The sequence below is a fragment of the Pleurodeles waltl genome, chromosome 10, assembly GCF_031143425.1.
Source record: "Pleurodeles waltl isolate 20211129_DDA chromosome 10, aPleWal1.hap1.20221129, whole genome shotgun sequence".
NCBI lineage: Eukaryota > Metazoa > Chordata > Amphibia > Caudata > Salamandridae > Pleurodeles > Pleurodeles waltl.
In genome coordinates, this window is record NC_090449.1 from 1045203548 (window position 1) to 1045226856 (window position 23309).

Consider the following 23309-nt stretch of genomic DNA (forward strand, 5'->3'; position numbering starts at 1 on the left):
TGTTTCTATTTAAGGTCCTATTGGTTGTGCCAAAAATATATAGTGTAATCAGCTGCATTTTTATGTAGAATTGTTGCCAGGAATGTGTCTAACGTTGGCTGAGTCTTTTGGGTTAAATGAGGCTTCATTAGTAATGTACGTTCCTCTTGTCTTGGTGGGACAATACAACTGTGCTTTAATTCAGTTGTTTTGGGACTGTTGGACAGCTGTTTTGTAAGATTTGATCGAGTTTATAATTTTATGAGTTTATAAACTCCTGAGATTTCCATGGATTTTTCCAAAGGGAATTTCCTGAGATGTCAGTCTGACCTAATATTTGTAATATTTATTTATTTGGCGAACTTTGTTTCCTGTATTCTTGCACAGGAACACTTTTTTTCACCATCACTGCATACTAATTTTCTAAGAAGAGTTTTAAGCTGTATGTTGTTAATTTTTTCTTCAGTTCTTTTCTGCTGTTTGCATTTTCATCAAAATTAAATTCAAAAGTATAGTTTTTCATCACAAATTTTACTGCAAATATTACATTGATATTATCAAAGATGTCATGAGTAGCATAATTTGTGAGTGTAATTAATTGTGCATGGCACGGGTGCGAGTTATAGTTACTTTAGTGCATGAGTTATAGTAACTTCAAATAACTACAACTATAACTGGTGAATTTCTAAGTTTTATGTACAAAGATATTCAAAACCTAACTATGACATCCCTGTAACCTTTTTTTTTTTAAGTGAATTTCTATGGTTTTTTTTTTCCAATGGAAAGTAATTTCCTTTACTATATGTTAACCAAACCACCACAGCACACTGCCAAGCAATACTAGGATTTGAACTTTCAGCCTACTGAGTGACAGCACATGACCTTGACCATTAGGCCAGAAGTGACTGTTCTGCACCCAACCATAACTATAACATTCTGATCAAACATCTTGCAAGTCTGACTCTTTGAAGTCATTATGTGGAGAGACCATTGCAATAACAATCTCTATCTCTTCGATCCCTTCATGGGATAGAAGAGCGAGAAAGAGAAAGTGACAGGACCGCAGGGGAGCCAGGAGGCCTGCGCGGTACTAGCTGGCTCCCACGTCATTGCTCCCACAAACTGCGAGCTGCTTTAAATAGCAGCTCCCTGTTTGTGGGAGCAATGTTTTCATCTGTTTCCCAGCACACATATTTGAATGCAGTGAAACTGATGAAAACTTCACTTTCTGCAAGTGAGAGCTGTTTTACAGCCCTCACTTGCAGAAAGTGAAGTGTTTGCTCTGACTTGGTGAGAGCTGTGAAAGCTCCCGCCAAGCCATAGCAAACAGCTATGTCCCGGGGTTGGGTACCCAGGACATAGCAGGAGCCAGCCCAGGGGATGGGGGTCCCCAGGGCCATCATTGCCTCCACAAGGGGGGCCTTGTTGTCCCCCCAATGATTACATTCGCCCCGGTGGAGGTAGTGGTATCCGGGGCTGGGGGTCCGAAATGGAACCCCTATTTTATTTAAATTCAGCCCCGGGGAGGTGGCGGTCCCTGGGGTTGCGGGGGGAGGGAGCTGGGGTACCCACTTTGCATTTAAATACTTGCTAGCCCTAGTGAGGTGGTTGTCCCTGGGGGGGCTGGCAGCCCGCAATTAAATATTTCTTAGCCCCGGGAATGTAGTGGTCCCCAGGGCTGCGGGTGGGGGCACGTGCCCCCCCTGCATTCATTATTTTATAGCCCAGGGAAGTTGGCAGACCCTGGGGCTGTAGAGGGGCTGGGCGCCCAACCCGCATTTAAATACTTGTTAGCCCAGCATTCATTATTCTATAGCTCTGGGGAGGTGACGGTGCACCGGGGTAGCGATGGGCCAGACGGCCCCCCTGCATTTTAATATTTGTTAGCGCCCAGGGAGACAGCAGTTCCTGGGGCTGTGGGGGCCTCATGGCCCCTGCATTCATTATTTTATAGCCCCATGGAGGCGGTGTCTCAAGGGCTGCGGGGGGCCACGTGCCCCACAACATATTAACACACATGTTAACAAAGCCCCAGGGAGGTGGCAGTCCCCGGGGGGCTAAAAATGCTCTGTGGGGAGCCATGCGTCTCCCTTCTTTATTTTTACATGACCCTGTGGACCCGGCCCACCCTAAGGCTGTAGTAAAACAAGCACGGGAGCCCATGCTTGTTTTTTTTTTTTTTGCAGTGGATTTGCGGATCCACTGCAAATTTGTTCAGAAAACTAAAAGAAAAAAGCCTTTCTTGCCCTTGGGGGTCCCTCTAGGACCCCATTACCAGAGCTAAGGAGTCAGAGTTTCCCTACCCTGGCCCCTTTTCTTTTTTTTTTTTTTTCTTTTTGTGGAACTGGGCTGAAGTCAAGTCCCAAGATGGCTGCCAACACTTCCTGGTTGAAGTTTTGGCAGCCAATCAAATCTCTGCATTTCCCTGCATGAGCTCCTGGTTATTTGCAAACCCTTCACGCATCTAGATTTCTTTTATTTAATATCTCAACAACTACTGAATGGATTTACACCAAACAACAAAAAACACTCTATCAAAAGCACTCTTTCTGGACCAAGAGCTAATTTCCTGCCAAATTTGGTGTAATTCCGTCCGATGGGAATTATAATGGGAAACACCCTTTTTTTTTTTTTTTAAACCCCTCCTTTTTTTGGGCCCTCACTTGACGGATCACCCGAAACCTTCCATGTACAACAAGATTCCGTGGAACACTTTTTTTGGAAGTTTCGTGAAGATTGGTCAAACAGCGTCAAAGGCACAGGCAAGTCGAAAAACGCATTTTCAATGGAAACATGGCCCTAACTATAACTACCTACCTACCTGCCAGCGTCCGTCAGTAGGATCTGTCTGTCTGTCTGTCTATCTATCTATCTATCTATCTATCTATCTATCTATCTATCTATCTATCTATCTATCTATCTATCTATCTCACCACAGGAAAAACAATTTACCTTGTGAAGAAAGCTCTTCTTCTACGTCCCAGAAAATCAGGGGCAATCCATTCCCTTCCCTGTTCTGAAAGTGGTGTTTGCTGGAGCACATCTTTGTCCAGGAACAAATTCTGTGTAAACTTGTGGTCAGGTTGAGAGGTAGCCAGCCAGTTTACTGCAAATGCATTAGTATGTTAACAAATATGTATACCTGGACCTTCACATGTCAATTTGTACAGGTTAAGGTGTCCAAAGGCTTTCTTGTAATCAATTCTGTTTTTTTTTCCCCACAGTAATTGTGATCTTAGTTTGCCCTAAAAGGCCCCCTAACCCACAGCTGGAATCACTGCATTGTCAGGCTCTACCCCAGACCAATGTTTCGAATCACAAGTGAGCCGGACACAGACAGCGAAGAGCTTGATGCCTCTCTCTGTAAGTTACTTTGTTTGCACGCCTAAGTAGTAACCAACTAATGTGGGACTAACTACAGTGAAGTCTTAGGTTCTCAGCATCTTCATGGTCCAATGACAATGGCCCTATCTTCAGCCCTCTTGAGTTTGAGTTTTATCTTCCCCATCCACTATCCAACTAGTCGAGGGCTCGCTAGCAAAATAGAGACCTTTCCACTCTCCCCAGAAGTACCTGAATTTACGAGTTCCTGGGGTTCGAGTGGCATGGAAGGCCAGAGTGTCTTACAAACTGTGCTTAGTATCAAGGTGTAATTGTGGGTCGAGGTACCCCCAACAAATTCCTCTAGTCAGGCATAGACGAAGTTTTGTGGGTCATCGTAGTCAAGCATATCCCCCATAGGCTATGAGGACCGGTTTCAAAGTTTATAAAACTCATATCCTACTTTGACAGAGATGATACAGCAGGTCAAGCATCTGGGACCATTTAGTGTTATTGACCATGTTAGCTGATTAATAAATAGAACAGGTTGGTTTAAAATATATAAATGAAATTTTCAGCAGGAACCAGGAGCCCTAAAAAAGGGTGGGGCGTGCTTGTAACCTCTTCACTTACAAACCTGCCTGCAGTGGGTTTTAAAGGTAAGTGGTTTGAAATAAGAAACCTTCAGTGGATCCCACTATACTATTCAACTTTAGACCCATTTCACTTCTTCCCACTGTGGCCAAAATGCTGGAGACACTGATTAACTGTCAACTCTCAAGCTATTTGGAACAGTTTAGCCTGTTACACCCTAGTAAGTAGGGCTCCTTCCCCGACACAGCACAGAGACTTATTGGAAGTGTCTGATTCCATCAAAATGACACTGGACCAAGGTAGCAATTCCGCCCTCATATTATGAGATCTATTGGCAGCATTTGATATAGTTTATCACACCAATCTCATGCAACATCTCATGGACAGAAGTGTTGGTGGCCAGGCATTAAGTTGCAGCCTGTCCTGTACATAGAGAGCCGGCAGGTTGAACCCTACTCTTTGGATAGAAAACCACTAAGATACAGAGTGCCTCAAGGTTCCTCTTTGAGTCCTACTTTATATAAGATTTATACAGACCAGTTGGCTCCCCTAGTTGGTTCTTTTGGCTTCAAGGTCATCTCATATGCAGATGATACCAGAGATCCTTTTGATTAAGAAGGAGTCTGTTGCGGTTCAAGAAACTGAGAAGCTTTGTCTATCTAGGGTATTGGACCGGATGCAGCACACAATCTAAGATGCAATTCGGATAAGACCGAAATTATGCTGTAAGGGTCTTTTCAAGGTGGGAGAACTGTTGGCCTACCCCTCTGCCTACCCCACCAGAGCCTGCCACAATAGCTAAATATGTGTGCAAAATGTGATAATAGGCTTTCATTTAAGTCCCAGGTTTCTGTGGAGATTGGTACCCTCTTTGCTGTGCTGAAGTCGTTTTAACAATGTATTTCTCTTCTTCAATTTGATAGCTGGAAAATATTGGTTCACTTCCTAGTTACATCAAGATTGGACCGCACAAATATTCTCTACCTGGGACTTCCAGGTCATTCGGGTAAACTTCTGCAGGCTGTGCAGGCCACAGCAGCTCACCTTCTCTGAAGAGTCTCCACCGTGACTCTATTTTGCATCATCCTAAAAGCTGTCTGTTGCCGGCTTTTTAAAGCACTTGTGTTGCTCCACAGAGCTTTTCATACCGCCAGTCCTAAGTAGGTGTCTTAGATTTTGTTCTCCATTTAGGATTCCCCGTTCATCGCAAGCTCTTCTGGTTGTTACGCCAGGTTAGGTGCTCAAGGAGAAGATACGGCTCCTTTTCGTTTTCGGCCTCTCAGGTTTGGAATAAGTTACCGGTGAATTTTTGTGGCACATGAAATGAACTGTTTGTTAGAAAGTTGCTAAAATGTGGTAGTTCTCGCCATGTTTACTGGCAGTGGTAGAAGTTCCTCTGGGCTGTTACAGAGCCGGGGTACTCCTAGTAGGAGCTGAGCACCTTACAAATCCAGATCCCTCATTCATTCAGTGACCACAGAGAAGCTAAGGGCCTGATTTAGAGTTTGGAAGAGGGGAATACTCCTTCACAAACGTGATGGATATCTCGTCCGCCGTATTACGATTCCATTATAGCCTATGGAGATCCTAATATAGTGGACGAGATATTCGTCATGTTTGTGCGGAGTAACGCGTCCACCAAACGAAATTTGGCCAAAAATTAGGAAAAGAGGAAGTTGTGAAAAAGAACAGTGGCTCCAAAATAGACCTACTTTAGCTTATTGGTCACATCAGCGGAAAACAAAGTTAGATTGATGTGTTAATTAGTCCGCCTATCATCAATGAACGTGATTGCTCCTTCTACCCCCTCCTCCTTTGATATAGACTCTTTGTACTTTCATGTCCTACTCACTGAATTTGAATATCTGGCTGCCATATTGGAAGAAGCCCCCTACTGGCCTTCTAATGAAGTCGTAAAATCCCGCGCTCCGCAGCATTTTTGTGATTATTGAATAATTAAAATCTTTTTACTATCTGCCCCCAAAGAGAAATGAATTCAGATTTTCAAGGATGAGATACTGCTCCCAGTTGCAGGGTTTGCAGCCAGGAATGTTGTGCAGCAATTACCCCACCAGAAAAGAAACTGGTGACTCCTTTCCCCCATGCCCCATTGAATTAGGCAACAGAGGCGGCAATATGCAGGCACACAGTGGGTTCTTTCCCAGCGCCCCCGACATAAAATGCTGTGTTTAAGCAACTCATTGTCAATAGTCCCTCTCACATGCACTCATCACTGCAATCATAGAAGGCTGATGTGCTGGTAAGGGTTGTATGATGGAGCCACACACAAACGCGTTACCACGTGTTCCTTCACCACGCATGTCGGTACAATGACTTGCCTTAGGGATGCCCTGGACTTTGGAATAGTATAATTTACTATTCCAACTCCAGTCTGCGCAACAGTAGGGAAGTTGTTGGACTTAAAATCCAACACCCGTCTAACAACGTTGTTGTAACGACTTGCGTGGTAAAGGAACACGTGGTAATGACACGTTCATTGTGTTGCCCGCGTTGGAAAGGCACTGCGTGGTTCCAACTGCGTGGTAAAGGCTGTTTCCCCCGGTAAGGTAGCACAAAGGGTTCATGTGCCTACGAAGGTCTTAGTTTCATATAAAATTCTACTTATGCTCACCACTTAAATAACACGTGTAGTGAACTAAATAGTCTCTTAAGCTTAAATCGCTCGACGTTTCTATTTTATCGTCTTTATATACAATATTAAGTATTTGACATTGTAAATTATGTTTGCAACTGATGTCTTAGAAGGCACAGAAACAGCCGGTTCCAGGGGGGAGACAATTCACTGCATAAGCATCATTCATCATTTTCTATTACTGCTTCCCAACCCCTTAATCACAAAAATGACATTTACGGCTGTGGAAAAATCCGGATTATTTTGGAAGAAGGGGAGGGCAGAAGAGACATATATATTTTTTCCTTTGATCTCATTTTGGTGACTCCATAGTTGAGATTTCTAAAAATAAAAAGTCTGGCACAGCCGGGGAATAATATTTTCCTGTAAATTCTTGTAATAAGAAGTCAGTAGTGATTTGCAGCGTTTGGTAAACACTGGATTAGCGGCACATTCTACCCGAGCCATGATGCACAAGGTAAGTACAGCTCGTTGGTGGTGGGACAAAGGAGATGAGTTCAAACATTTGGGACTGAGGGGTTTAGTCACAAATTGCATCTTGTAGTATGTAAATTAGTGTTACAGTAGTTGCTGTTCTTGTGCTACAGAATGCTGTTCACAACCTGAAGGATGGAGAGCAAGAGGGAGTGGGTGGAAAATTGGGAATACTTACTGCTAAATGGGAGGGGTTTAGGCAACAGAAACACACAGTCGCGGCTCGCTGCGCTCTGAAGGGGCAGAGCGGGTGCGGCGCAGGGGGAGAATGGAGAAAACATTTAATAATTAAAAAAAATTAAAAACACTTACCTGCTCCGTTGCAGCTGTGCCGCTCCTCTTTCCCTCGTCACTGCAGGCACAGGTTTCCAACCTGCCCTGCACCAATAATGACACCTCTTAGAGCAGCGTTAGGATTGGTTGGGAGGGCCCAGCTGGGGCGCTCCGGGGCCGACTGAGACCTTGTGCCTGCTCTCTCCAGCCCGGCAACACAGTCCCGGGCTGGAGGGAGAGCAGTGCACGTGTTTGGCCGGCCCGAGACGGTCAGCCAAACATACACGCACACTGAGGGGAGTGCACAGTGCACGCCCCCCATCCCAGTCATCCCCAATGCCCGCCCCTTTTACAACGAAAGGATAATAAACATAGTTTATTATCCTTTTGTTGAAAAAAGTTTGTTGCAGCGGCTGCTACTGGTGGGGAGTGGGGCTGGGGAAGGCAACGTTCCTCCGCCATAGCGGAGGAGCCGTCCCTGCAAACACACCCACAAGCGTGTAAGACAAATGCCCATTCACAAACTACTCTGCTAAAGTTACTACCGCCCTGAAGGTGTCAAATTAGATGTAGGTGCAAATGTACTGCACTCAAACTTGGAGTAAGTCCGGCACTACCCATGGCCACTGACCTGTACTGCAGCCCGATCATATAGAAACAGCAGAGGCAGAGAAATAAGATGAGACTTCATAGGAACTAATGAAATTATTTCAACACTGGAAAAATGATATATTTATTATAATTTAAAATGTATACATACGTATTAATTAAATATTTCATTATTCTGAAGGTAAAGTAAACAATTCAAGAAAAATAAATTTCACTTTTAAACATTCAATAAACAATGCTAACTAAATATTAAAAGGTTAGTGAGGATGGAATTTTTAAATGACCATTTAACATGTTATTTATAAAGTAAATTAATAAATATATTAATTAATACACATTTAATATGATGAATAAATGTGCTGTAACATTTTATTCTAGGTTAAAAATAAAATAAATAATTTAGCATTTTACTATAAAATATTTCTATTATTTTGTTTTCAATAACAATGAGCTTTGTTAATTTTCCCTGTACTTTCCCATAGATTTGAGGGATGGGTGCATGTAATTTTAGACCTAGATGTCAATCTACACCTGGAAATGGTGAATAGCAGAAAGGTGTAGAGGTACACCTGGTGTAGTAATAAATGCACACCTTATTAAATATACGTGATTATATTTACCTCTGTGGATCTGCTCCCGAAGCATACTTTGTCATAGTTAAACCAGAAGCCCTTCACCAATTTAATGTATTTGTTTATATAACTCTGCACTTTCTTTTACCGAGTTGTAAAACCAGGTTGAATCTTAAAAAACCCTATTTACACAAGGCTCATAATATTATGATTTGATCTACAATTTCTAATCTAGAATTCATTTTGGTTTAATTCGTGTCCCATTAGGATGAAGTTCAAACACCAATTTTAGCACAGCTCACAGGGCACAAACACTGGTCCAATGATTTACTACTGATTACATGCATAGGTTGACTTAGTCAATCAGGTTTAAAAATGCAGTCATTAGCTACTAATATTCACTTCTATTACATGCCTTCCTGAGGTGAGTGAAAGTGAAGCACATGGGCATGAAGTGGATGGGATCAGTGAGCTAATATTTTATTTTATTATAACTCTGTTTTTTTTTTGTTCGGAAAATATAACCAACTAGAATACAGTGCAGTGCATATCAATGCAAGATATTACAGTATCGTTTTGTCACATTACTGGAGGACAGAGTTAACATACAATACAAGATAAGGGTCGACAGCACCCACTGCATCAATAATTTCCCTCAGACACCCCCCACCCCCGGCGAGGATCCACATGAAACCAGCCATTACACATATTGTAAATAACAGAGACATGACCTATCACGTTGATGCCGGTGTACTTATTCACTGCTCATCATCAGTACTTCCTGCAGAACTTAAAGCCTCTACGCCAGTAAACCGTTCCAATAGTGCTCCCCAGGCAATCACGTCTGTCAGTGCCCCCTCCTCCCTGCGTGTTATCCACATATATTGTTCCTCAGCCGCACCCCATTCCATTAAATCTCAGATCCAGCAAGGGATGGACAGGGAGCTATTATTTCAGTATGCATCATGCAAACCATTCCTATCCCGCTCATTGCAATGTTCTATAAAGGTCCGAAACTGCCTTGCCTGTAGGACAAGGGCGCCCATCATTGCTCCACAAAGGCCTGATGTTTGTCAGATCTCTACTGACTATGCAAACTATTCCCATTTAGTTTCATTTTGTGCCATTCACAAAAATAGTATAAGGGCTTACACCTTCGTTTGAACATACCTTTACAGTGTTTTCTAATTTGCAAACTTTTCCATGAGTAGGGCTAGAAAACCGCGCCAGTCTCAGTTTTCAGGTGTACTCATGGATAGGTTAAGTGGCTTCAGGTCATAACATTTCTACATTGTAGAATTGCACACAACATTCAGAAATGTCAAATACATTTGCCCTTGTGTAATTGCACATTTCTTTCGATTCTTCTTCTCCACAAGGTTTTTCTCGCCGAAAAACACTTTTCCCTACATCCCACCAAGTTTGAAGATGTCCTTTCCCCAATACCACCCTTTAAAGGGCAATGGAGCAAACCTCTGACCTTTTCTAGTGTCATGTTGTTGACTATTTGGAAGTATCTAGGCTCATGCAAGGGAGGAACCGACCAAAGGCAAAACTAACACACTTTCTTCAGGGCTACACTTAGCCCAGGGTGCAAGTTCACCACTTAGGGGTTTTAATAATCCTTGTTCGCCTTTGGTAGAGTGGCCCACCTCTAACCATGGCTGTGAAAGAAGGTGGTCCAAGTCTTTCCTAACAGAAAAATAGGGGACGACCGTAAGAAGAGCGCATTAAATATAATTATGTAATGTACTGCTCTGGTTTCTGATCCTAAATGTCGTACCTCACTGCCAGGATGTAGCAACAGTTGTTAGCAAAACTCGAGAGGCCACGTTATGTGTGGCTCCCAGCTAATCCCCTGCCCCTGTGTAGCATTTGAAAGCAGGGGTCGATGGGGGTGGGGGGGGGGCATTCATAACATAAGATTATAGATTAGTAAAAAGTGAATTACTGGGATGTTTTTCACCTCAGGTGTACTGAATCCTAGTTTGTTTTAACGGGATGACAGGAGTTAGCTTAGCCGTAGGCTTGTAAACTCGTGCCCCCGTCACCCAGTGACTTCTAACCTACTTAGCTTGCTCTGTCGTAGTCCATTTAATTATTTATTTCCTTTAAGATGGCGGCCTTGTTTATAGTTAGGCCACTTGTTATGGGTTCTATTATCAGTGTCACTGTGCCAAGGCGTCAAGATCAAGCACGAAAGACAAACATATAGTAGGTATTCACACTTAGGGATTTTCCCTCTCTATACTTTCGAGGGATTGTTGATATTAATTGCCGTCCCAAGTATGCCTGTTATCTATTGTTTAGGAACACACCTACATCAGGGGACCTTGTAGATCTGTATAAATACATCACACTTTAGACAGATAATCAGAGGGATTCCGACCAGAGGGCACCGCCACCATCGCTGATACCGATGCTGCAGTCATCTTGACGCTGACCCAGTCTTCGTGTCCCTGCGGAGTCTGAGATAGAGACCTCATTCCAAGGTAACGAGGGTTGGGGGCTCCTCTCATGGACACGGCTTTGGCAGATTAGGTTTAACGAACCCAGCTCTCCTTTTAGGTAGGAGGTTAGACCTATTTTCCTTAGGGTATTAGGGCATATTCCATCTTATACATATACATATATTTCTTTTATATATTGCACAATGGTGGGGGTCTTTATAACAATGACTCTCTTCTTCACAATACTGTTGCTTGGTATATTCATTATCCTAATCATTGCAGTTCATGCAACTTATCACAAATTGCAGTTATGTTGAATAAAAACTATTATAACTTCACTGCATCTGTGTTATTGCCTTTGTTTGTATGAGACATAATAAATCTGTGAGAAAAGGGTAATTTCCGTTTAACCACGACAACCCTGAGAGATCTTACTTTGAGTCCATGTGTAAGCGACTGCTACAAATCACCTTTTACTATTGTGTTTCTGGTGAGGTACTGCTAGTAAGCCGGTAAGGTTTGGACAACAGTTACAACTAGTTGTAGGAAGAGACTTAGGCCCTAATTCTGAGTCTGACGGGAGGCGGAGGCCGCCCGCCAGACTTCCCCCCTCCGAAATACCGCTCCGCGGTCGAAAGACCGCGGAGGGTATTCCGAGTTTTCCCCTGGGCTGGCGGGCGGTCTTCGCAAGACCGCCCGCCAGCCCAGGGGAAAACTCCCTTCCCACGATGACGCCGGCTCGTAATAGAGCCGGCGGAGTGGGAAGGTGCGACGGGTGCAGTTGCACCCGTCGCGTATTTCAGTGTCTGCTTTGCAGACACTGAAATACTTTTAGGGGCCCTCTTACGGGGGCCCCTGCCGTGCCCATGCCATAGGCATGGGCACGGCAGGGGCCCCCAGGGGCCCCGCGACTCCCCCTCCCGCCATCCGGTTCCCGGCGGGAGAACCGCCAGGAACTGGATGGCGGGAGGGGGAGTCGGAATCCTCCATGGCTGCGGAGCGCGCTCCGCAGCCATGGAGGATTCCTACGAGCGGCGGAAAGTCAGCGGGAACCCGCTAGCTTTCCGCGTCTGACCGCGGCTAAACCGCCGCGGTCAGAATGCTCGTAGGAGCACCGCCAGCCTGTTGGCGGTGCTCCCGTGGTCGGTGGCCCTGGCGGCCAGCGACCGCCAGGGTCGGAATGACCCGCTTAGTCACCTACAAACGAAAGTACTGTCATCCTGAGACCAGCAGTCTTGCTCAGAGCAAGAGTCCAAACTACGACACAGGGTTCTGAGTGACATCATAGACAAGTCAAGCTTCACTCTCATTGTCTATTTCATTTCACTCAGAAACCCTCAGCTCCCGTAAATCACTGTTTCCCATCTACAATTCTATATATTTCAGTTTTTACATACATTTAATAATCACAATTACAGCATTTATTTCCTACTACAGTTCTGGTAAACCCTAGTGGAAATTTGTAAATGAAATCTACATGAACCAGTCATTGACTGGATTGCAACTCCTTAGTCAATTTGTCTACAAATGAGTTATGTTTAAAACTGCAAAAAACTAACCAGTAACGCTATAAACTTATACCAACTTTTCCATATACTACTGCTACAGCTTGAGCACCATTACAGGCTGCAACATCACAACTGTGATAAAGAAATCTCACTGTGAATCAAGAGGAATACTCACAAAAGAGATTCAGAGTTTTAGAAACCTCCCAAAAGGTACATTATATAATGTTCAAACGCTGGTAAGTGTTGTCACTTTACTGAGACCAGGAGGTTGTTCATGACTTTTAGAATGTCTGGAGCTGCATTATGGAATGTTGGAGGGAGAGCTGGGAGAAAAGACAACAGGCTAGACACAAAAAATGTTACCATTGCAACATATGCTTTATTGTTCTGGCATTTAACTATTTTATATAACCATTAGTGGAAGAAGCCTTCATTATAGCAGGCTCACTTGAAACCTATCTGCCAAAGGCCCAAGAATGGTGTAGTGGATCAGCCTGAAGTTAGAAAGTAACAGGCAGATGGAGGGGAAGACAAGAGAGTGACCTGAAAAGTGAATGCAGCGGACCGAGGCACAAAAGTGGGCCAGGAGGTGAACGCACAAACATCTCTTATGTAGGCGACACAGGGCAGAAAAACTGCAAAAAGCGTGCAAGCAGTGCAGGGATCTCGAGGTAGAACAGCGAAGGTAAGCTCCCAATATTTAAATTAATTACACACATTGCTGAAAGTGGGCAAACAAGAACTGCCCCCAGACTGCTTACCTGCACCAAAGAAAAAAAAATAATGTAGGAACAATATTCCCATTCAAAGATGCTGCTCGTATGCAGCAAAAAAGAAAACAAAAAATGTATGCAAGGAACAGAGGAAACAACCATAAAACAGAACAAGCATTTGCAATGCACTGGGTCTCGCGTTTGCTTGAGTTAGAGCTATTAGCGTTGTAAATTCCTAACTGGACTTTACTTGCCACATAAATTGAAAATGAAAAGTAAAACAGTTGACCGAAGCAAGCCGATTCAAAGCACCACGGCCGCCGTGAGCGTGAAAGTGAAAGTTATTGGCTCCCTGCATGAAAGGTAAACCGAATTTGGAGGAAGGGTCATCAAACTGTGTAACAGGAGAAAGTGTGACGTAGTGTGATGGCCAACAAAAATGTTCACTTAGTTAAATCGCCTGGGAGGGAACTCAGCACAAAAAGGAGGGGCATTTCACAAAATGCACCAATAAAAATGAAGCATTTACGACAAGTACAACAAAGAATAAATAACAATAGTGGGCGTGGTTAAAAACCCATAGAGTGATTACAACAGGCCAGAGCGCTTGCGCACTCAACCCTAAAAAGGAGAAGTTAAGGCAATAAAAAAAAGGAAAATAAGAAATCCCAGTAAATAAGAAGAAGAAATGCAAGAAACATGTCAGAAATAGAACTAACAAGAGCCCCAGCATCACCAATATTGACATCACTAACACCATTATCGCAACAAGGACGGCACAGGAAGCTGATGGGAAAAAGTTATCACAAGCTGAATATTTAGGAAGTCACTACCATTTGCTATGTCACACACCAAAAGCATCAGGGCCGTGATGGGACAAATGGAAGCTCAGGGTTCAACATTACCTACAAACAACATGTAAAACATACACAGATGAACATGAACAAGACTTCTTAGTAAACCTCATTGATGATAATGTGGAAGCATTATTGATGACTTACCCACCAGAACACAAATAAATGCATGAGGACATCATTAAATACTTGAATAACCATTCTGACTCACATAGAACTACTGATTTTGAAAGATAAACATTCACTAGGGCAGGCTAAGGTAAAGAAGAGTCAGTGGGTGATTTTGCAATAACATTGCAAAAAACTAGAACCAAATTGCTAAAGGAACCTCTAAATAAATGCACTAAACATTTTGTGGATGGTACGTGCGGAAGTGCAGTGAGAACCACAGGGAACAGACACAGATGCTGCAAGAAGCTTAAAAACAGAAATAAATGTCAAATGATACAGTAAGAAAAAAAGTCCTGTTATAAAAAAGGTAGCATGGAAATTGTGCTGTAAGTGTGAGATAGTGTCCCCCATTCAAAATCTTGTTCAGCGGCAGGATGAAGATGTTGAAAATGTGGACAAATAATTATTTTTGATCTCTTTGCAAATAAGGGTAACATTTGGAAGGTTAGGAGAAAATATAAAAATTGATAGAAGAATTGACAAATACATATTATGTTAGGTAAATGAAAAACTGAAAACCAAATAAAGTAAAAGACGTTTCACTAGAAAGTAATTTTGAATAATACCTATACAGGATGGATGAAAAGAGATATGAATAAACAAAAAGAAAATATACATCTTGATCTACTAGAAAGGAAGAAAATTAAAAAAAAAACTAGTATCTGTACAGCATCAAGTGAGACAAAACGCTGCTACATTTGCATTTCATAGTGGAATTACTTGCAGTCTAGAATGCATTTCAGAATATACAGGGAAATTACCAATAATCCAGTACTTCACCCAAAAGTAGTGAATATTTTTTAGTGGAGTGTACATGAATCGGTCACTAATTTGAGCAAGTTCCAGGAAAGAATTGAATATGGAAATACTGTGATACGAGAATAAACACATGCATTGAAAGGAGAGATATGGGCACCCTGGCTCCCAAGCAATGTAACTGTACAAGTTATAGATTTAATAGTCGTGACATGTAAACTAACAGAATGTCGTCAAAAACACATTTCCACAGTTGTTCAAAGGCTTAGACAAATTAAAGAACACACCGATAACACTACATGGTAATTAATCTGCTCACACTCCAGCACAAAATCATAGAAGGTTACTGTTGTACTTGCAAAAGAAAGTTGAAAAAGAACGTCTGTGAAACAAGATATAACTAAAGAGCTATCAGGCCTGACACCCTGGATATCTCCAATTGTAGCAGTGTCAATACAAGGAAATGGAAAAAATGCATCTGTGTAGACATGCGGGTGCCAAAACGACATTTAAAGATATCCTGGGTCTCTGTAAGGAGTATGATAAGTTCCTCATCAGGAGCGATCATGTTTACCTAATTAGACATGTTTCCATTTTAATTAGACAAACAATCGTGACATATCACAGTTTTCTTGACACACATTTTTTTTCCAATCCAAAAGATTTTCTTTTGGAATGTTAACCCTTGCAGAGGTAATTCAAGAAACAGAAAGATAATAAGGCCAGGAAAGAACAGTTTGAACTGCAATGATGGCATTCTCATGTCTGGAATGAGACAACTTCATTCTTCCCAGATCGCCCTTGCAGCCATTCCCAAGATCCGGAAAAGGACAGCAGGAGGAAGATCTTTCTCCTACCTCCCAGCCCAGACATAGAACACACTACCTCTCTAACTCCTGCAGACCACATCACTGAAGCAGTTCAGGAAGGACTTCAAGATCTGGCTCTTCGACTGAGCAGCACGCCCGCAAACAGCGCCTTGCGACCCTACGGATGATTAGCTGCGCTACAGAAATCACTGATTGATTGGCAAAATGTAAAAAGACATGATGATACCCTGTCAAAAGTATATGCAGAAGTTATGGAAGCAGGTCTCGTATTAAATACACACAAATGTGAGTTTACCAAAAGGAAATAAACTTTTTTTTTGGCAACATATTTTCAAGAGAGGTAAAATGGGCTTGTCCAACAAACGTAAACACTATTCATGAAACAAATGCATCCTCTTTGTTGGGAATGACTAGTCACAGGGCTCATTACACAACACAATTTGCAGCAATAAGTAATCCACTTTGTTGGACCTGCCCCTTTTTGCAGGGTTATCCCCAAGCTGTTTGCCTTTTTCTTCCTATTTTGACTGACCTGTTGCGTTGGTTTTAGGACGGCAGGCACTTTATCACTGCTAACCAGTGCTGAAGTGCATATGCTCTCTGTCGTAAATGAAATGGTGATTGGTTTCTCCATGATTGGCATGTTTGATTTACTAGAAGGTACCTAGTAAAGTGCACTATGTGTGCCCTGGGCCTGTGAATCAAATGCTATTAGTGGGCCTGCAACACTGGTTGTGACACCCACGAGTAGCCCTGTAAAGATGTCTCAGACCCCCCATTGCAGTGTCTGCGTGTGGAGTTTTAAACTGCCATTTCGGCCCAAACCATCCCTTTTACTACATGTAAGTCACCCCTAAAGTAGGCACAAGGCAGCCCCATGGGCAGGGTGCAGAGTATTTAAAAGGTAGGACATGTACTGGTGTGTTTTACATGTCCTGATAGTGAAATACTGCTAAGTTCGTTTTTCACTATTGGAAGACTTGTCTCTCCCAGTCAGTAACATGGGTATTGCCTTGAAATATCTCTTAAGTGTGGCAGCAGATAGAGATATGGATTTTGGGATCTTTGTACTCACAATTTAAAAATACATCTTTTGGTGAAGGTGGTTTTTAAAATTGTAAGTTTGAAAATGCCACTTCTAGAAAGTGGGCATTTTCTTGTTTAACCATTCTGCATCTTCCTGAGCTAGACTGATGGAAGGAGCCGACACTTGGACCTGAATATGGCTGTGCCTGCCTTACACAAAGCAGTCAGTCTCCAGCCCCCTGTAGTGTGTCTGGGGCCAGGGCAGGGAAAGGCTGGGTCTTGTGCGTGACAAAGACTTCTCTTTGAAGTTTGCCTACTTCAAAGACAGAAATAGGTATAAGTTCTGGACGTCTGACACCACAAAGTTAGAACACTTCTGGACTGAGGACATCCTGCCAGGGAGAACAGCTGGATGCTGTAGGAGTGACTTCCACTCTGCCTGTTGCTTTGTTGTGCTGGCCTGCTGCTTGCTGCCTCTGTCCTGGGAGTGGAAGGACTGGACTTTGCTTCCTATATTCTGCTTTCCAAGGTTCTCCAAGGGCTAGAACTGATCTTGCCTCTTGTTAAGACGTCTCAGGGTCGTCAAAGACTTCACCTACCAGCGCCTGGGCTCTCTTGCTGAGAGTCCTGACTTGCCAAGTGGTGCCAAATTGAGTTCCTGGGCCTTTGGAAGTGAGCTCTGGTGCAACTAAGAAGAAACTTAGCACATTGACTCCAGAGCGACTTCTGAACTGGCGCCACTCTCCGACTCCGCACTGCTGCCTGCACCGGAGCCCTGTTCCCCACTGAGTGCAACGACCGCGACCTGCAACACAGGCCCAGCGACACTGCAGCACCGCCAAAGCCTCCCCACAGTGTGAGTCCCGAGTGCCATGTCACGTACGTCCGTGACACCCGACTCCAACTCGGCTGCAGCACCTGTGCCTCTGTGGTGGAATCGCGACACAGCAAAGTCGATGCCTCACATTTTGTCCTGCTAGATTCATCGACCATGCCGGGTCATAAGGAACCGAAGCCTCACCTTCCCTAACGAAGGAGTAAGGAACCAACGCCTCACCTCCCCGATAACAGTAAGGAATTGATGCTGCACTGGCTCCAGCGACGCCTCACCTCCACGACTCCATGCAACGTCTTTGTTTGCTCATCGTTTTCCAAGGTACTGAACCTGGGGTCTGTGCGACTCCATGCCCAGCCCACACTCCCTCATGAGCGGCATCTGACTGTTGGGAATGACTCAGTCAAGATGCCGTGATAGTCCCACTTGGACCTATTGTGTTGCTAAGTGTTCTCCTCAAATTTAAACATTGAAAATTAGCATCTTTACTTGTGTATGTTAGAATTTTCTCATTTGTATCTTGTTTTAGTCAGATAATTATTGGCTCTTTTTCTAAACTGGTGCAGAGTATTTTTGTGGTGTTTTCACAGTGTTATGTGTGGATGAAAAAATAATTTACGCATTTCCTATGAGATAAGCTAGACTGCTCGTTCCAAGCCTTGGGAGTTTGGTTGGATCCCAAACTCACCATGGAACATCAAGCCAAGAGAACGTCAGCCACCTGTTTTGGGATTCTTAAGCTACTAAGGAAGATTATTGGTCTGCTTCCACCATTGGCCAAAAGATTGGCCGTACAAGCCCTAATTTTATCCAGATTAGATTATGGAAACAGCCTCTTTTTGGGATCTCCAGGTTATGTGGTTAACAAACTGCAGGTGGTACAAAATGCTGCAGCACATTTGCTCTTTAATTTGCCTAGGACCACATCAGCTAAAAAAGCTCTGATTGAACTGCACTGGCTTCAAGTAGCAAAAAGGATAAAGTTTAAGGCTCTTTGCTTCTTCCACAGAGCTCTATATAAAAAGGATCCTCATTATCTAAAATCATTAATTTCACTATATACACCCACAAGAGTTTTGAGATCGGCCTCTAAAGCCCTGGTAGTGGTACCCAAAGTAAAGAGAACATCATGGGGAGGAAGATCCCTGAAGTACCAGGGAGCCAGACTTTGGAACTCTCTACCCACGAATATTCGCATGATGAATCAGGAGACTGAATTTAGGAAGGCCATTAAAACCTGGCTATTCTAAATTCTTCTAAGTTCCCCCTCTCCAGTGAAGTTTGAGATTCCTCCAGTATGTTCTAAACTTTTCAAACTGATCAGCGCTACGAGGCCTCCGGGTAGCTGGTGCTATATAAGTCACAATAACATAACATAACATAACCAAAGGGGGTGAGCAGGAGTTATCATAGCTGTGCGAATCCCTTACCCTGATTAGAGTGAGGGTGCCAACCACTGCCAATTAGATACCCCATTTCTAACACACCTCAAGAACTAAAAAGGGACATGTTTTAAATGGAAAAAGAAAGGGATGAATTGTTGAACACAATAAAAGAAGCCACCTCTTCTGCAAAGTACGCGACCTCTAATGGCCCACAGTCGTGCACAGAACTAACAGTGGACACGAGTCCAGTCGGGGTAGGAGAGATACTTGCATAGCATAAACCAGGCATAAGTTCACTGAGATGCAAAAGGCATACTTGGAAGCTGAAAAAGACAGTTTGGCATTAGTTTGGGCATGTGAGCATCACTTGTTTCTGCAAGGTAACCGTTGACAATTGTCACAGTACATCAGGCACTTCTTACCAAACACAGTAATCCAAAAGCAAAAATGGCACTGAGAAACGAAAGGTGGGGAATATGATCTATGTATTAGGATTCCAAAATTGGCAAGGAGTACAACTCAGCTTACTACAGTTCACGTCCTCCATTTTCAACATGTAAAGTAGAAAACATATTCTCTGAGGAATGCACACAGTTTACTATTAGACAAAAGCCACCACAAAGGCTAACAGGAATGGAATTAGAAAGACGTTCTTGTGAGGATTGACATATATAAACTCATTAACAAAGTTTGAAAAGGGGGCAAAACGAATTAACAAACAATTAAATGTTTGCATACAAGCAAGGTCAAAATGCACTAATTATCTCAGGGGAATGATTATACCACAGCAGTTACAGAGAAGAGTGGTTGAAATGGCATATAAGAGTCAGAGTGCCATTTATCTACAAAGAAATTTATGAGAGAAAAGATCTGTTTTCCAAGTTTTTATTCTCTAGTAGATGAAATGATATAATCCTCTCTGATTGATGTCAAAGCTTTGGAAGATCTAATACTACATGATGTTGAAGGCATTTGAGAAATTATATTCCGCTTGATTGAATATTAATCAGAGAAAGTTCCCACTCTGTCCTAATGAAGAGCACCATCCTTATATGTAATGGTTCCCTTCTAAATAAAGGTCATGATGAGCAAGGCAAGGTCTTGGCTTGTGGTGGGCATATATTTCCAAATTTCCCTGCTAAACTTTGGAGTCCAGAAGTGGGCAGTGGCCTTTGCCACTTAACTTCTCTTGACTGTCATTTTGGGATTGTAGCGAGCTAGCCAGCCAATACCCTGGCTGGGATGGTTTCTGGTCTTTCACAGATCAGAGCTGGATGGTTCTTGAAACATGACACTTAGCACTTCAGGCATAGAACTAGCAATGGGCATCTAGTTTGGCATTTCAATTTTCAAAGCTTCTAGGACCTACAAAGCAAGTGTAAAGCCCTTTTATCATAATAAAGGGCAATGGTAGACACAAGTTCAACAACGTCAAGAGACAGACACGGCAAATAAAGATCAGGGAGACATGGAATTGGATTATTTGGAAGGCTGGCCAGTAGTGGCTGAGGCACAAAGGTATTAGGTGGGCCTTCCAGGCCAAGAGCCCCAAGAGGCCAAACAGAGTACAGCCCAGAAGGAAAGTTGGAGCATCCAGAGAAATTTAGGATGGTGTTTTGGCTAGAGGTGGTTTCACCTTTTACTAACCATCTTCTATGTCCTTTATTGAGGCAGTACTGGAAGTATGTGTGCAAGTATTTGTCTGAAAAATTACCAATACAAGTGAAGCTGGTATTGAATGACTGAAGACACCTCCAGGGTTTTAGCTATACCTTGGCCTCATTTTCCCCAGGTTGCGAGCATGTCCTCTGAGTTCCTGTCACTCACAATGGTGTCACCCTTTAAGGGCATCGTAATCCACTGACTGTATCTTTTAAGTCTCAAACCTCACAAATCTCAGACTTGAGAGGTCCCAAAGAAAACTCATTAAAGAATTACACCGCAGTGATACTTAAGTGCAACTTGTCCAATCTTGTGATCTGAGAACAGTTACAATTTTTCACTGATTTTGGTTCTTTTACCAATGTTTAGACCAGTAAGGGATGTTGGGACAGCCTTCCTTTGTCATTCATGAATCAGTGGGTAATAAAGAATGTTTGCCACTTAACTATGTGGAAAATGGCAGTGAAGAAGCACATATAAAGGCTATAAGAGGGGACATATTTAAAGTAAAACATGTTAGCAATTCTTAGACATCTTCCATAAACTGAAGGCAGAAAGATACTGAAACATCTTCTCTCACCATTAGGTAATCAGGAGGAAGATAGTGAAGACAATGTGAATGAATATGAAGGAGCATTAAGAGAATTAGATATGACGCATGGAAAGAAAACAAATGAAGTTATAAGAAAGACATTGATTTCTTGGTAAAAATCCATATTCCAAGAGAATCTATTGATGATTTCATAGCCCTGTTAAAGTCAATAACTGCACCTTGTAATTATAAGACATTTTAGACAAATTGTTAAAAGACTGCCTTGTCCAAGCTAGTAGACTCACAGAAGAAAAATGGCTATTGAACTAAGGATTCAACCACACAAAAAACTTGCAAAGAGGTTTGAATTTATGTTTCAGGACACAAAACAATCAGGATTAGGTGTTTAGGATCACACAAATATTTTCAAGTGTTAGGAAAAATGGAAGATACCAATTATGGTCAATTCAAGAGTATTACATTAAGTAAGAAAGAGATTACAAAAGTAAAAAACAAAAGTAAAGGACGACAGGGAAACAATGCATTATAGATGTGGCTATGAAAGGACATATAACTGCAGAGAATGGTTGTCCAACATAATATCAAATATGTTTGTAGGAGATGTAAAATGTAAGAATACTATGCCCGGATGTGCGGAGGTAGGACAAGTAACGTATATAAGTATAAGAGACAATTGAAAACTGTCTCTTAGAATAAGACAGGATGGGAGGAAGGTGATCCTGAAGATTTTATTTTATAGATTTTTGGAATGGGAAATTATAATAATCCACCATTTTGTGAAATTAAAGTCAATGGAAAATGTATCAGAGTGATGGCAAATTTAGTTGTATGTTACACATTAACATGATATGATATGCTCTCTGTGTGCCAAGAGGAAACTTTAAAGAAATCTGATGTGCATCTGATGACATATGGAGGAAAACAAATTGATGTGGCTGGCTGTTTTACTGCATGTATTGAGTTCAAGGGCAGTGCATAATATCTTGTGTTTATGTAACCATTGAGGCATCTGAAAGTGTAACCCTGATTGTCTTAGCAGGAAAATCAGGAGGATAAAATAGACTGTGCATTGATCTAAGAGACTTAATCAAATGCATTTTGGTGGACAGCTACAATAAAGGGAGCCATGTTTCAACACTTTCATAGAGATACGGTTAACAGCATGTACCTTGCTAACAAGGGGTGACAATATAGCTTCCACAAAAAAGGCGTTGGCTATGCAAATATGTAACAATAGATATTCAAAGTGTTGTAATAAATAATGAAAATGTATGTAGTCCTTCCAGGTTCTTCCTGATGAAGTGACATATTGTTCCTCAAGAAGATTATCACTATCCATGCATCACATAGCCAACAAGACTGTAATCAAATGGAGTCACAATTACAATACAATGCAGTATTGCTCCACTGTAATAAAATCATTTTACAACATTTTAATAATGATTCGTGCTGGCCGCATTTGCACCCTTTTAGCACAAAAAACTGCTTAAATGAATTGATAGGTGTACAGAAATAATAGAAGAAAGGAGGGAATTCAAGTCCATTATGCAGTAAAGTGCAAAGTGCAACACAGCGGGTTAAAATGCAGTGTACGGTGGTGGCAGATATTAAAAAGAAAGAGTTCAAAGGCACACCTCATGAGAGTGAGCTTAAAAATCATGCTCTGGTAGTATGACTCCATATAAACTGGGTGTGAAGACTTAGTAATTGGAGGCTCAAGGATATTAATGTTGATAAAGCTTGGCCTCAATAGTTAAGAGTATTACAAAATGGGTAAGGACACCATGTGAGTGTCATACAAGCAGTATGAGAATGGATGCTGTTACAGCCAGCTAAGGCCCGTGGGTTTGATAAACACCAATGTATGAGAAAGTTGAATCACAAAGATAACCAGCTGCAATAAAAAAGGAGTTTGGGCAACAAAACACTGATTGAAATTACTGCCCACGTTAAAAGGTGGAATAATAAAATGGTAACTAGTGAGTGAAGTAGTATTTATCCAGGTAGTCCTAATTATAAGAAAGTCTGTGTGGGTCGATGTGCTTTTGGGCTAAGAAAAGTACCAGCAAAAAAAGATGTAAATTGTGAAAA